Raw genomic sequence first — 15,341 nt, 5'->3', positions numbered from 1 at the left:
CAAGGGTATAAAAGACTGAGACCACAAAGTGTATTATATTAGTTGGAAGTTGGGAGTAGTAGTCAGAGTAGTCCATTTGGAAATATAAAATACACGCAAGGGAGTGTTGTAATTGAAATTAAGGTAAACTACAGCACAAGGTTATGAGCACTAGATTGGCTAAGATGATAGGAAAAGATAATGATGAATGTTGGAGGGGACATGGGAAAACTGGGACACTCATACATTGTTGTGAAGTTGTGAATTGATCCAGCTGTTCTGGAGAACAATTTGGAACTATTCCCAAAGAGTTATCAAACTGTACATAACCTTGATTCAGCACTCTCTCTACTAGGCTTGTATCCCAAAGAGATCAAAAAGGGAAAAGAACCCATATGTGAAAAAAAATGTTTGTGGCAGCCTTTTTTTGTAGTGGCAAGGAACTGGGAACTGAGTGGATGCCCATCAGTTGGGGAATGGCTGAATAAGTTGTGGTATATGAAGGTAATGGAATATTACTGTTCTGTAAGAAATGATGAACTGCTTGATTTCAGAACAGCCTGGAGAGACTTACATGAACCAATGCTAAAAGAAGTGAATAGAAACAAGAGAACATTGTACACAGCAACAAACAAGATTGTGTAATGATCAACTATGATGGACTTGACTCTCTTCAACATTGTGGTGATTCAAGGCAATTCTAACAAATTTGTGATGGAAAATCTGCTTCCAGAGAGAGGACTATAGAGGCTGAATGTGGGTCACAACATAGCATTTTCACCTTTGTTATTGTTGGTTGGTTGCTTGCTTACTTGTTTTTCTTTCTTTCTCATTTTCCCCTTTTATATCTGATTTTTCTTGTGCAATATAATAAATGTGGAAATACATTTAATCTATATTGAATTATCACTGGCTAGGAAAGGAGGGAAGTGGGGAGGAAAGAAGAAAAATTTGAAACACAAGATTTTGCACAGTTAAAAGGTAAAAACTATTTTTGAGTGTATTTCAAAAAATAAAAAGGCTAAGGCTAGCAATTGCCAGTAAAAAGGGTTTCAACTCCTCAGCCAATTAAAAGACCATAAGATAGGGCTTACTTGCCTTTGTATAGTTTAGGGAAGCACAAGAAAACAGAGAACAGGTAGCATAAAATGATATGATTGATTATAAAGTCCAAAATATATCTACTGGGAAATGATATGATTGGATGTAAGTCATTATTAGCAATAACTCCTTCTTCCATCTTGTTGCTATGGAAAGTGCATTGGTGATATCGACCTGCACCTTTCAAGGCTTGTTAGTGAGATAACAGGTCTCCCTTAATTGTCCAATGGCAGAAAGATGTGCACTGACCATATATTCCTTTGAATTAAGGTGGTTTACAGGATAACTTAGCTAAGAGAGGAAAGCTGAACATCTGAACTTAACTCAGAGAAAAAGAAACATGGATTGGGAAATTTTACAACATATTAGGGGTGGTATTAAATAGAATCAATTACAAAATGTAATCAGAATCAATTTGATTTTCTCAGGAATAACAAAAGAGAAGATGAAAAGAGTTTGTGAAAGACCCTAAAAATCTGCAAGCATCTATTAAGTGCTTACCATGTGCCATGTAGTGCTCAAAGTGTTACAAACATAAGGACTTCACAATCTAATGAGGAGAAAACATGCAAACAATGATGTACAAACAAGATATGCACAAGGAAAACTAGAGATAATCTGGGAGGGAGGTGGAGAAGGAAAGATATTAGTAGTAAAGGGAAATGAGGAAGGCTTCTTGCAGAAAGTGGGATTTTAACTGAGATGTAAAAGAAGCCAGGAAATAAAAGCTAAGAGGAAGAGCATTCCAGGCATAAGCAACAGCTAATGAAAACACACAGTCAAGAGATGGGATGTCTTGTGCCAGGAAAAATAAAGAAACCTGTATTAGTGGATCAAAGAGTACATGGGAGTTATGGGAAATAAAATGTAAGTAGTGTTTGGGGAATTCCTAGTGAAAATTATCCAGAAACAGTTAAAAAAAAAAAAAAAGTAAAACATACAACTTTTGAAGTGAAATTACAAAGTTAGAAGATAAATTGTTTAATTAACATCAGCTAATAAAGAGTTGCCAAGGTGTTAGCAAAACTCAGAACAAAAGGAAATACAGATAAATATATATATATATATATATATATATATATATATATATATATATATACATATGCACACATGTACTTATATGCACATATATGTATACATATGGCAATACACTTATGTATTTATGTGTGTGCATATATGTGTATATACATACGCATGCATTGTGTAAACATACATTTAGTTTGCACTGACTTAAAGCAACATTACCTCAGGGAAAAGGAACCTATTGAGTGAAGATGTTCAGTTACTTTCCTTATCTGAATAATAGAGACAACTGTCAAGAAATGGAGGCAGAGTGGGGAAAATGTTTTAACCTGGTAATTTGTTAATGTCATTGTTTCAAGAGTCAGTAAAGATCAGTTTTGTCCTGATAAAGAGACTTCTTGGTAGTTAATCCCATCAGACCTCTGGGAAGTTCGGGGTCTCTGGTTAAAAGCATCAGATTATCCAACTAGAATTAGAGGATTGCAAGGTAATGTAGCAGCTTCCTTTTAGACAGACTTGTCATTGTAGGGACTGTAATTACCATACTAGACATGACAGGATGCTAAGAGTAGTAGCTGTGTTGGGGGAGATGTTATCAAGGTTAGGTCCTGGCTGAGTGAGAGGTGAAAGAAGGATTTGGGGGAGGGAGAAGAAGACTTCAGCTTTGGACATGTCAAGTTGAAACTGTATTAAGACATCCCATTCTAGACATTCAATAGGAAATTGTAAATGTGAGATTAAAATTAAGAGAGAGGTTAGGACTGGATAAGTACATTTGAGAATCATTAGACTAGAATGATCATTGAATTCATGGGAGCTGATGGTGTTGCTTATTAAATTACTGAAACTTTAATTTTTCATGAATATGTATATGTATATATACACACATACGCCTTCCTGAAGAAGGTAAATATTCCTTCATTTATCAGTGTTTTATGATAGGCCCCATATTTATATACAATACATTACTTAGTGTCACTTGAAAAGATGTAATTTTTTTTGCTGTCTCTTTTTAATGGGAAAGGATAAAAATGTAATTTTTATCCTTTCCCATTAAAAAGAGACAGTAAAAAAGCAATTAATAACTAGTCAGTTTAATAACATTCTTCTAATAGCCCACTATTTAAAACTAGGACATGCTCTTGACTCAAAAAGAAAAAAAAAGACATTTCCACTTAGGCATGTATGCTTTGTTCTCTATCCTGTTCTCTGTTAAATCTCTTTCTTTTCTACAGTGGGCCTCCTTTTGCTTGCCCTATGTATCCCCCTAATGTGTGGGAACTGAAACCTTTGAAGCATCTTTAGATAAGCTCTAAGTAGGATTTAAGGAGAATTAATGAGTCATTGATTTGATTAAATTATTCAACATATTCTTTTCTGAATATATAACTGAAACATTATCCCCACACTCCAAAATCCAATTGCTTATGCTTATGAGATAGAGATGAAAATGAAAACCAGGCTTTGGTCTTCTGAAGTTCTCTTGATGAATTTGAAACATAACACAATAGAAGCTATTCGTATTATTTTTTTTAGCAGTTGAAATGCCAGATAATTCTAAATGTCTAATATACAGGTTTGTAGATCCTAGCAACAGCCTTAGCAGGGCTCACACAGCAGAGGGTGCACTAGTGAAAAATAAGAATTAACAGTTCAGAAACCCTAGAAACTCCTTTCCTTTGTTACTCTTGTACTTCATTTCTCCTTGCCCACCTAGGTGAAAAAACAGGGAATGCTGTAAGTACAGGATAAAAGGAGAAATTCTTGTCTTCCAAAAGATCAGGTACTTTTAACTGTTTCCTTTTAGTTGGAGGTACTGAGAGGGTGGTGGTTGATTGATTCACCCTGGGAATGTTATTTTTCTTCCCTTAGGCTATCTTGCCTTAGTTTACCTTGTAGGATCAGGAAGCTGCATCCTAAGGATTGCCGGCTATCAGATAACAGCCTGCTAGCCAGTGGTAATGGGGCTTTTGAAACTAATGAATATCAATAATGAGGTGTTTAAAGTTAATACAGGCACTGCACAAAATTGGATGCTGGCTGCTTGACCTATTGGTGTTTCAGATCTAAAAACACACCTTTGAAGGGTCCTCATGAGCTCTGTCTCACACTGAGAAAAGATATCTTCAGCAAGGTAGCAAGATAAGAGAGACTGCTAGAATTTGAGCCAGGAACAGAAGTGAGTGCAAGAGATAATGTTGTAAAAAATTACCGATGCATATGTACTGTCAAAAAAAAAAAAAAAAAAAAAAAAAAGAGTTGTCATGTTCTCCCCGACTCTTCTTTTCTTCTGGTTAAATATCCCCAATTCCTTCAACTGATTCTCACAAGATAGGTACTCAACGCCTTTCCCTGCTTGATTGCTGTCCCCTCAGATAGTAAAATTTAGTGATGACCTTAAATTAAACTATGGCACTTAGAACTAATCCATATTTCTCTGTCTTCTCTACAATAATAATATGAGATACAGTCATCCCTCAATATTTGAGGGGTGATAAGAATTTGGGATACCCACAAATGTGAAAACCCCAAATAATTCTAAGCCCCAAACCAAACCTTTATTTTTAATAATTTTGGTCATATTTATTTAACACAAAAAAATAAAACAATATACTGCATCCATTAAAAAGTTGCAATTTCTATCAGACTAGTATCTGAAACACTATGCAGAGTCTTTCTAACTGCATTACACAAATGATTCACAGATTTCTAGCACAAGATAAATGATCACAGCAAGAGAAAATCATATGACTGATTCTGGATGGTAGAGAGACAAAGAGGAGATGTTCCCAAAGATTACACAGTTCATAGTTCTTTAGTGCATTAAAACTTTTAACAAAATTGAGCTGTCTATAATATATTTATGTATTTATATGGTAGTAAATTATAAAAAAGATGAATAATATATAGTATTTATGCATTTATGAGTTAATTTTTCCTTTTCTTTGCACATGTGAGCTGTTTGCAATTTTCCTTCAATACACTAAAAATCTCCAAAATTTCCCATTTAATTATCAGTGATCAACCTGGGAATAACCAAAATCTCAAATGTAAAACCCAAGAAGGTTGAGGGATGACTATTTTATAAATTGTTTTGCTAAAATCTCAATAAACTGTATTACTATTATTCACCTGATTTACTAGTTAGTAACCCTGTCCAAAAAAGTTAAGGGCACGACTTAAATTCTTGGTGTAGCTATATTGGACTATCACTACCTCCTTTTTCTTCTTTTTCTTTTTGCTGAGGCAATTGGGGTTAAGTGTCTTGCCCAGGGTCACATAGCCAGAAGTGTTAAGTATCTGAGACCAGATTTGAACTTGGGTGGTGCTGACTTTAGGGCTGGTGCTCTAACCACTTTGCAACCTAGCTGCCCCAACCTCTTTTTTCTTGAGACAGTTAAGTTATGCAAGGGATAGGGTGTTGGAAATGGAGTCAGGAAGATTTAAACTCAAATTTAACCTCAGACTCTTACTCCTATTTAATTCTAGGCAAGTTACTTAAATGCTGTCTGCTTCAATTTGTTCATCTGTAAAATGGGGACAATAATAACCTACCTCCCAGGGTTATTGTAAGGATCAATCTAAATAATGTAAGTAAAAGTGCTTACAAATTTTAAAGAACTGTCTGTCCATCAATTCATCTATTTATCTGTCTGTCTATCTTCAGGTATTCATTAGCTATAATGGTGGATTCTAAAGTCTCCCAGGAATCAGAATCAAGCTTACTGCCCTATAGTTTTATCCATCTGTTCTTTTATCCTTTTTTTCAAAATTGGAACATCTGCCCTCTACTATCTTTTCCTTTTTCTCTGATCTCTTGAAGACCACTGACAGTGAATCAGCAGTAATTTCTGTAAATTCTTTCAAGACCCAAAGATGTAGTTTATCTGGACTGGGTAACTTGAATTTATAAAGGACAGCTAAATGTTTTCTTCCTATAACCTTACTTATATAAATATCACCCACCTGTTATTTGTGTTTTGTTATTTAAAGTTCAAAAGGCATTGACAGAGAAAACCAAACAAAATGAAAACCCAATAATTTTGTCTTTTCTCATTTGTCAATTATCATCATACAACCCACCTTAGGTAACCAATAATCTCATTTTTTCTTTGACCTTTCCCTTACTAAACAAGGGTCACATTTGATAAGTCTCAGTGCTAATATTCAAATCCAGATTACCTGTTTCTGAATCATTCAAAGAACATTTTCGAAGTATCTATTATGTGCCAAGTAGTGTGCTAGTCACTAGAAATAGAAAGAAATGAATGAAATGGTCCCTGACCTTAAGGAGATTATGTTTACTGTTATTTCCACTACAGCATGTTGCCTTGTGACATGGCCTGATTTTTCCTATTATCCACATTTTTCTTTTTTTTACACATAGGTATTGCCATAGTATTGAAAACAATACAGTAAAACTATGAAGAAAAATGGAGAATAGATGTGACTGTTTGCCCTGGGGAAAGTATTCCAATATTTGTGTCTACAGCAGGGTCACATTCAGTCAGTATATTTTAAACGAGAAGCATAATATAAATATTGCTGGTGTTGCTCTTTAGATTAGTCCTCCTGCAATCTAGTGAATATGGAAGAGAGAAAAATCAGATAAGTTCTAGGGGAGTAAGGGTCAAACTCAGAATTTTTAGGGCAGTAAATAATTATTAAGAAGAATTTATTAAATACCTATTATGTATACGCACTATGTATATATATAATATGCTAGGCATCAAAGATACAAATACAAAGAAGAATCAATCCTTACTTTCAACAAGTTTATATTCTCTTAGTGGGAACTAGATAGATAGAAAGATTGATAGACAGAGGTATATAGCTAGATATAGATCTTTATATATATTTATGCATGTGTGCATAAATGCACAGATGCAGCACACAGGCATGCACACACTGCATACAGGTATATACACGTGTTCATGTATATTCATTATGCATATACGTGTATACACGTACATATGTAACCTACAGAATAGCTCCTTAAAGGAAGATACTACTATTTGGTGGTTCAGGTAAGGTTTCAAAAAGAAGCTGGTGAGTGAGATGAGTTTTAAAGGCAAAAAGTAATTCTTTGAGATGCAGGGAAGTTTGAAGTGTATTTCAGGTATTAGAGATATCCAATACAAAGGCACATAGAAGGGAAGGGGAGTGGAGTATGCTAGAGACAAAACGTTTGCCTAGATCACAGTGAGTAATAGGGCTGGCAGGATAAGTTAGGGCCAAGTTGTGTCGAGTCAAAGGAGTATATATTTGATCCTAGAAGCAATACTGTACCATAGGAGTTTATTGAGTAGGAAAGTGACATAATTAAACTTGAGCTTAAGGAAAAGCATTTTGACAGCTCTGTATTCAAATGGCTCCTCCTTTAATTTAAGCCTTTATATCTCGCCTTCACTATTGTAATAGCCTTTCCATTGGTCTTCCTGTTTCAAATTTTTCTTTTCCTTATCCATCACTTAGCTAGTGTTGAGAGACTTGAGGCAATGAGAACAATTGCATTAGTTTAGGCAAGAGCCTGAATTAAGGTAGTGTCCATGTGAGTAAAAAGTAAAATCAAAGGAAACAAGGCAGTTGCAGCAGACTGAGAACTCCAGGAAATTTTCCTTTTGCTTTGCTGGGATAATCACTCCTTTAGGAAGGAAGATTTAGAAGGAGTGGAAGATATCTTTTTGTACTGTCTATGTATACTAAATTGCCACAAGGGCTAGGCAAAGCTAATAGAATAGGGAGTATCAGTCTGCATTCAGACTCAATTAAAGTTGTATATCTGTTTGGTCATTCTTGTCCTGGGAAGAGATTTGAATATGATGCCAAGAATGATCAAGGCACGGGGGAAATGATTCATGCAAATAAAACTCACAAGAGGCTGATCTGGAAAGCAGTATTCCAAATTACCAATTTACACTGAAAAATAGAACTGCCAAAAATCAACCAGAATATTGATGTCAGATGGTCTACACATTCTTTCCTAAGTAGAAAAGCCTACTTGGGAAAAATAAATTAATATCAGGAGGCTAGGTGAATAACAAGTCAAAATAAATATATCTGGATGATTTTCACAGAGTTAAAAAATTTCAGGGTTGGATGGAACCTACAAGGTCTCAAGAGTAATCCTGTCAACAACATATTTACCAAGTGGTCAGTCAGCTTCCAGTGATGGGATGCCTCCTGAGACAATTGATTATTCTTTTGGTGAAAAGAAAAAAAAGAGATTTGACTGAATGACTCCTCTACCTTTTCATGAAACAATTTCAAGATTCCTTCCCATTTTACTCACTTTTCTGGAGATGACTAATTGACTAATTTCTTTTTTATATATTAAAAATTATTAATTTTAATCAAAAGCTAATTTTTTTCTTTTTCTCTCTCCTTCTTCCACCTTTTCCCAGGTGGATTTAGTTTTAATGTAAGATGAAATCTGTATTTGACTAATTTCCCTCATTAAAATGTATTTTTAAAAACCAAGCACAATAGAGACAGGATTATATATTGGAAAGCATAGTAGACTTTATTATGGTGTAACTGATATTATACTGACCTGTGACAATCATTAAGATGACTAAATTGGCTGGATTGTGGGTTACCTGATTATTTCTCATATAGATTCAACATAAATGAGGAATAAAAAAAAGCACGGGACTTAGAATCGAAAAATTTAGATAGGAATCTATAATTTCTTAGCTCTATGACTTCTGATGTATTCTGACCAGTGTCTAACCCAACTGACTATTATCTCCCTTATTTTGAACATTCTATGTGATTCAACTAATGGCAAGCCAAGAATGCGTTAGCTTTTTTGATGGCTATATCAAACTACTGATTCAAATTAAACTTACATTCCACTAAAGGCCTCAAGTCTCTGTTCACATCAACTGCCTTCATTCTATGTCCAAAGAGTTGATTTTTTTTAACCTAAGTTCAATACTTTACAATTATTTTCTCTTCAATTTTACTTTATTAGATTTTGTTTCAGGCTGGTGAGAATTTTTTGAAATTCGGTTTTATCATCCAATTTAAAAACTATTAACTCAAGGCTTTTTGTCTTCTACAAAAGTGGTAAGCTTGACATTGCTGTCTTTATCCCACATATTACAAGTTTGTATCTGGAGTTAAAGTAAGTCAAAAAATAAGCCACTAGAGGGCTCCGGAATCACAGCCCAATATTCTTTCCATGGCACCATAGCACCTCACCATTGTTTAATTGATCTTAAGCTGATCGGGACGATCATGAAGATGGCTAAATTGGCTCTGGATCATCTATATTTCTCATGTGGATCCCACAAAATGTGTCAGAGTCTGAGAATTTGGCTAGGAATTTATAACATCACCTTTGTGACTTCACCTCTCTGGTCTCAGTTTCCTCATCTTTGAAATGAGGCAGGTGAACTAGATGTCCAACTAGGGCAGCTTGAAACCCTATGATCCTCTGCCATTGTCTGTCAAAAATGTTAAATTCTGTTCCCAGTGCTGTGGGAACTTGATGCCTGGGGAAATGCTTGAATAATATATGGGTTTCTTTTTTTGCTATAATGAATGTCTAGCAAAGGGGTGCTTATTTGGAATCCCCTTCTCCATATAGCTAGTTAATTCCCCCGAATCTACTGTAAGAATCAGAATCTGAGATCCCCCTTTATTTAATCCCTAGAGAAGGGATGATAATGAGTTTCCTTCTAAAAACTTTATAGAGTCATAGGATTATAATTTTGAAATATTTCAAAATTGTGACACTATTTTTATTTTTTGATTCACATCTGTGATTTCAATGATATAGGGAATTCCTGACAAAGAATCCCCCTCTGTCAGTATAGGTCAGCAATCATTCCTCAATTTTGACCCTTGCCTGGGGCAATGAGAAATGACATGATATGCTCAGAGTCACATAACTAATATATGTCAAAAGTAGAGCACAAACTCTTCATAATGCTAAACCCAACTCTAACCATTTGGGCATATTGTTTCTCATTCATTCATTCAACGAGCATTTATTAAATGTCAGAATATAAAAATGAAAATATAGTTGTTCTTGTTCTCAAAGAGCACATATTTTATTGGAGTAGAGGAGAAGGAGTTGTACAACATGTACATAGATATGTAAGTACAGATGGGGGAAATTGTAAGATTTATCTTTGGGGTCCCAGGCTGCCCCCTTCCTCCCAATGAGCCCAGCATCCTAGGATCATACATTTAGGAATGGAAGGAATCTTAAAGCTAATCTATTCCAACTCCCAGGGAGTTGGAATTTTATAGAGGGAAAACTAAGGCCCAAAAAGAAGGAGGAACTTGTTCAAGAAAAAATAAATTAAGTTAGAATGTAAAGAATGACTTTGGAGCAATGGGGAAGAGGGATTCATTGAAATATTTAGATGATATAAAAATAAAAACTATCAGAAACTCATTTTTTATAAAAAGAAACCTGCTAATTGCATAAGAGATGTCAGAGGAGCATAAAACAGTTACTGTCCATCACAGAGATAACTTCCTTCCCAGAGTTTTTCATAATCCATCTAGCTCAGAACTGATCTCATCTTTTGAGCTCTCATTATATTTTATCTCTATGTTTTACTCCTCTTTGTCTCCCCTGACGCTAAGATTACTAGACTGGTAGAGCAGGATATTTGATATAGCAACGCATTTGATAAAAATTCTCATGCTATGCTAGATGAGAGTAGAGTTAAGTGTTTACCAAAAGGGCAAAATACTAGATAAATGTTAAATCCAAACAAAAACAGGTCATGTTAACTCAACCAAATAGTGGAAGACCCAGAAATCTTTGCTTGGCTTGAATACTTTTTAAATCAATGGTTTTGTGGTGATTTACTTGCTTATGCTTTTCTTAAGCACAGTTAAAGTATATTTGAATATCATAAAAAACAATGGTTTTTTTGGCCTTTGGGTACAAGGGAAGGTAATTCTTCCAATTGCCTTATTTGTCTTCCTGAGGAAACTAATCAACCATCTTCCTATTTAGTTTCAAATTTTATTTATAGATACATACATACATATGTATATATCTGTATCTATAATCTATCTATCTATATATGTGTGTATATACATATATGTATGTGTGTGTGTGTATATATATATATATATATATATATATTTTTTTTTTTTTTTTTTTTTTTTTCTGCATAACCTTAACTAGTAATTTTGGTTACCAGGGTAAAAAGTATGACCATCCAGGGAAGATACCATAGATTGAACTGTCAATCAATCTTATGATTCATGATGTGAGAACAGTACAAGACACATTTAAGACAAATTTAGTTGAGCAGGAAAGGAAATTACTATAGTGGCTTATAAATGAATGTTATTAAAAATTAGTTCGCCAAGTGGTAATTTTTGTTCTAACTAAGGTCAGGTTCTGTTTGTTTGTTTGTTTGTTTTTTCTGTATGCTGAGGAAGGAGTCCAAGTGTTAAATTTTTCACTCTCTAAAGTTTGGTGCCCTAGAAGAAAATCCTGTCACAATACTTGAATTGTGATTTAATTGAACTTTTGATTTAATTTATAACAAGAATGATAATATAGTTGTGATTCATTTTTTCAAAAAAGTATCAGTTTCTTAGTATCTGAGCAAAGACTTCATAATTACAGTTTTAATGTTTAAATTTATATTTATAGTGGACTTAAAAATTGTGTGATTTCTAGTACCTTTTCTATCCTTTGGTGTCACACTGGCATTATCATCACAAAAATCAAATAGGGACTTATTTTTTAATTTTATCTGTTTGGGGGCTCCAATATTCATCATCTGTGAATGTTTGTTTGTTGTCCTTAATTCTCAGAGAGGACCAAAATTATATCACTATGTAAGTGAAGTTATAGTGTGTTCCACTGTGGTTAATCAAACTAATATGAGCTTGGAGTGTTCTACCACAGATTGGGCACAAATAGTACTTATGAAAATTGGGGTGATTTTGTGCATCTCACATTTCTTTTTAACTACTGCAATTCTGCTTTGCTCTTAGTACACAGGGCTATCTCTAATAGGGCAGGCTATTCTGGGTGTTCCTGTGTCATTGTCTCTTATGTCATACAATTAATTCAAAAGTTCTTAAGAGAGACCATGAGAATGTCCTTGTTTGACTTTTTCTGATCACCTTATAAGCACTTTCCTTATCTGAGTTCTCCAAAAAATAATCTTTTTAGCAAGTATACATTTAGCTTACAAACAATGTGGCCAGCCCAACAGAGTTGTGCTCTCTGTAGTAGAGTTCGAATGCTTGGCAGTTTAGTCTGAGAAAGGACCTCAGTGTCTGCATTTTTATCTTGCCAGATAGTCTTCAGAATTTTCCTAAGACAATTCAATTAGAGAGATTCAGGTTCTTAACATTGCACTGGTGCACTATTCAGGTTTCCAGGTATCCAGCAATGAGACCTTGGTGAGAAGGTCATGAGATGTACAGGTCTTCAGCAGTAAGTGACCTTTGGTGTTGCTCTTTCCAACTCCATTCCTTCCAAGGACTCCCATCATTTTTGGTAGTCTGATCCTACTTCAACATTAAAGTCAAACAGAATTATAAGTTTTTAGGCACATTGATGATGAGGAATTTCAGGCCTTCATAAAATTTCTCTTTGACCTCATAAGGGTTCATCATGGTGGGAGCATATGCACTGCTAATGGCGGAGTACAATTTTCCTGCAAGTGGCAATCACACTATCATGGGCCTGTCATTCATTCACTCCTTTTGGCAGGCATACAAGCTTGTTAACTAGATTAGTTTTCATTACAAAACCTACAGCAGCTTCATGGTGTTCCCCTTCACTGCAGTCACTCCAGAAAAATGTGTGTCCATCTCTGATGTCAGTAAGATGTTTTCTCACAAGAGCTGTTTGTCTTTCAGGTTTATGGAATTTTGATTATGCATTCCATGTGCTGATAGCAAGTGGTATCCACTTTGCAGAAGTTTTGGTACTTTTTTGGTGTGTTTTGATTTCAACCTGGGATCCCTACCTGCCAAGGTAATGAGGTCAGTGTTGGGTGAGCAGACCATTTTTAGGGCACTTTTCTAGCCCCTTTTTCACATCAGGGAATGATCAGTGTAATCCTTAAAAGGCTATTCAGATAAGACTGTCGAATCCCATTGCTGCTTTCATTGAGAAGATGTTAGGTGGATCAGGTCGACACTAAAAGTGGAAAGCATTCCTGGAAAGGGTTCAGCATCCCTCACAGAGGTACTAGTGTTTTCTGAACACACTGTAGTCAACCTCCTGATGAACTATTCTGCAGGCAGGTAGACCAGACCTTAGGCGACAGATACATCCTGTACTCGATATTTTTAGCTTGTTAGACTTTACCAGAGTTTACATTCTTTTAAAACAGCCTTTACCTCCCTGCTTTAGAGTAGCTGAAGCTGGATTATTTTTTTTTTTGAGAACTGAGTCCCCTAAAAAATGTTTCCTTTATCTGACCATAAGAACAAACCCATAAAACTTCCATTTAATTTTAATTCAGACTATACATTGATTTGAAAACACCTTTTGCTTTTCACAGTACATGATTTTCATTCTTCTAGTTTTGAGTACAGGAAATACAGGTCTGAGATGCTAGATAGTTCTAAATCCAGCATAACTAATGTGATTTTTCAAATGTCTGCTTTTTCATCAAAGTCACAGCATGACATTAATGTGTATAAAATGCAAAAAAGCTAAGGATGGGGAAAATAAAGTGATGTTAGATTAAGATAAGGTGCTGCTTTCTTTTTACAGGCATCTAATCTGATTAGTACAAAAGTAGCATTATTACTGTGCTTCAGATAAGTCAGCATTCATATAACTCCCTGTAGAGAGCTCATCCAGAAATAAGCTCAGAGGTTTGAAGCAAGCTGGATAATTTGATTTTTTTTCTCCCAGATGCAATTTATTTCTATGATCCCAAATTCTGTGTACCATTCAGAAAGTTTTATTGGTACTTTCCTTTGGCAATTGATAATGCCATGGTAAAAGACTTCAATAAATCTGTTGCTTCACAGAAGTATGTGAAAGAATATCTGCCCCCAAAGAAGAAAAATATTTTCTTCTTTTATTTGGAAATAAAATAAGGAATCATCTTGCTTAAAGTGGACTTTTCCTCATTCTTAGAAAGGACAGAGAGGGGCTTATTAGTGTAGGGCAGTCATGTCAACCTTAGATAGAAATGGGGAATACTTTTCTAAATATAAGGATCCCTGTAGGCTACATATTGACTTAATTTTGAAATGTAATATTACTCATCATCTTGTATTTTTATTTATTTATTTTGTTAAATACTTTCCAGTTACATTTTAATTTGGTACAGATGTACTTAGGAGTGTTGTGGTCCACATGACACACATTCCTGTTTGATATCTATGGCATATAGTATGGTTCTAAGGTGAATGGTGATTGAAATTAATTAAACTGTTTAATACCATGGATTGAGTTAAGAAAGATAATAGAAATGAAGTGAAATGCAATTTTCTCTGAAGCTCTAAAGTCACCAATCTGATGCTTATCCCCTTTTATTCAATCAATTGGTTAATCAATAAGTCAACTAGAATCTATTAAGTACCTAATTGGGCACTGCTCCAATCAAACTGAGATTTGTTAAAAATTTTAGCCCAAAAATCCAAAGTCTGGGGGCAGTTAGGTGGTGTAGTGGATAGAGCACTAACCCTGAAGTAAGGAGGACCCGAGTTCAAATCTGACCTCAAACACTTAATACTTCCTGGGCAAGTCACTTAACCCCAATTCCCTCAGCAAAAAAAAAAATAAAAATGATTTGCCATAATCATATAGTTAGAAAGTAGTGAAACCAGGTTTTCTAACTTCAGTAACTTGCACATAGTAGGTGCAAATATTAATAAATGTTGTTATTCAAGTGATTTTGTTTTAATTTCTTATCTCATGCTAGAGAGTATTCATCAACTAAGCCTTTTTGGCAAACAACATAACTATTTATGTAGACTCTGCAATCTTTTTTATAAAAAGTGATTTTAAAATAATCAAATGCTAAAATGGAAATGAGGGATACATGAACAATAATGTTATAGCTATTTGAAGAATTTTACCACTGCAACTTGGGAATCATAAATAGATTTCCATAGTTAATTGGTGCATTATTACTTTTCATTCCCTGCATAGTTTCACAGAAAATAAACTTTTAGTGTCATTTGAATAGTTTTCATTTTTAACTCAGTAGAGGAAATTTTATGTAAATGTAATTTATTGGTTTCACTGACTAAGAATATTAAATATGTTAGATGAA

Source organism: Sminthopsis crassicaudata, chromosome 1, assembly GCF_048593235.1.
Source record: "Sminthopsis crassicaudata isolate SCR6 chromosome 1, ASM4859323v1, whole genome shotgun sequence".
Taxonomy (NCBI): Eukaryota; Metazoa; Chordata; class Mammalia; order Dasyuromorphia; family Dasyuridae; genus Sminthopsis; species Sminthopsis crassicaudata.
This window is presented reverse-complemented; position numbering follows the sequence as displayed.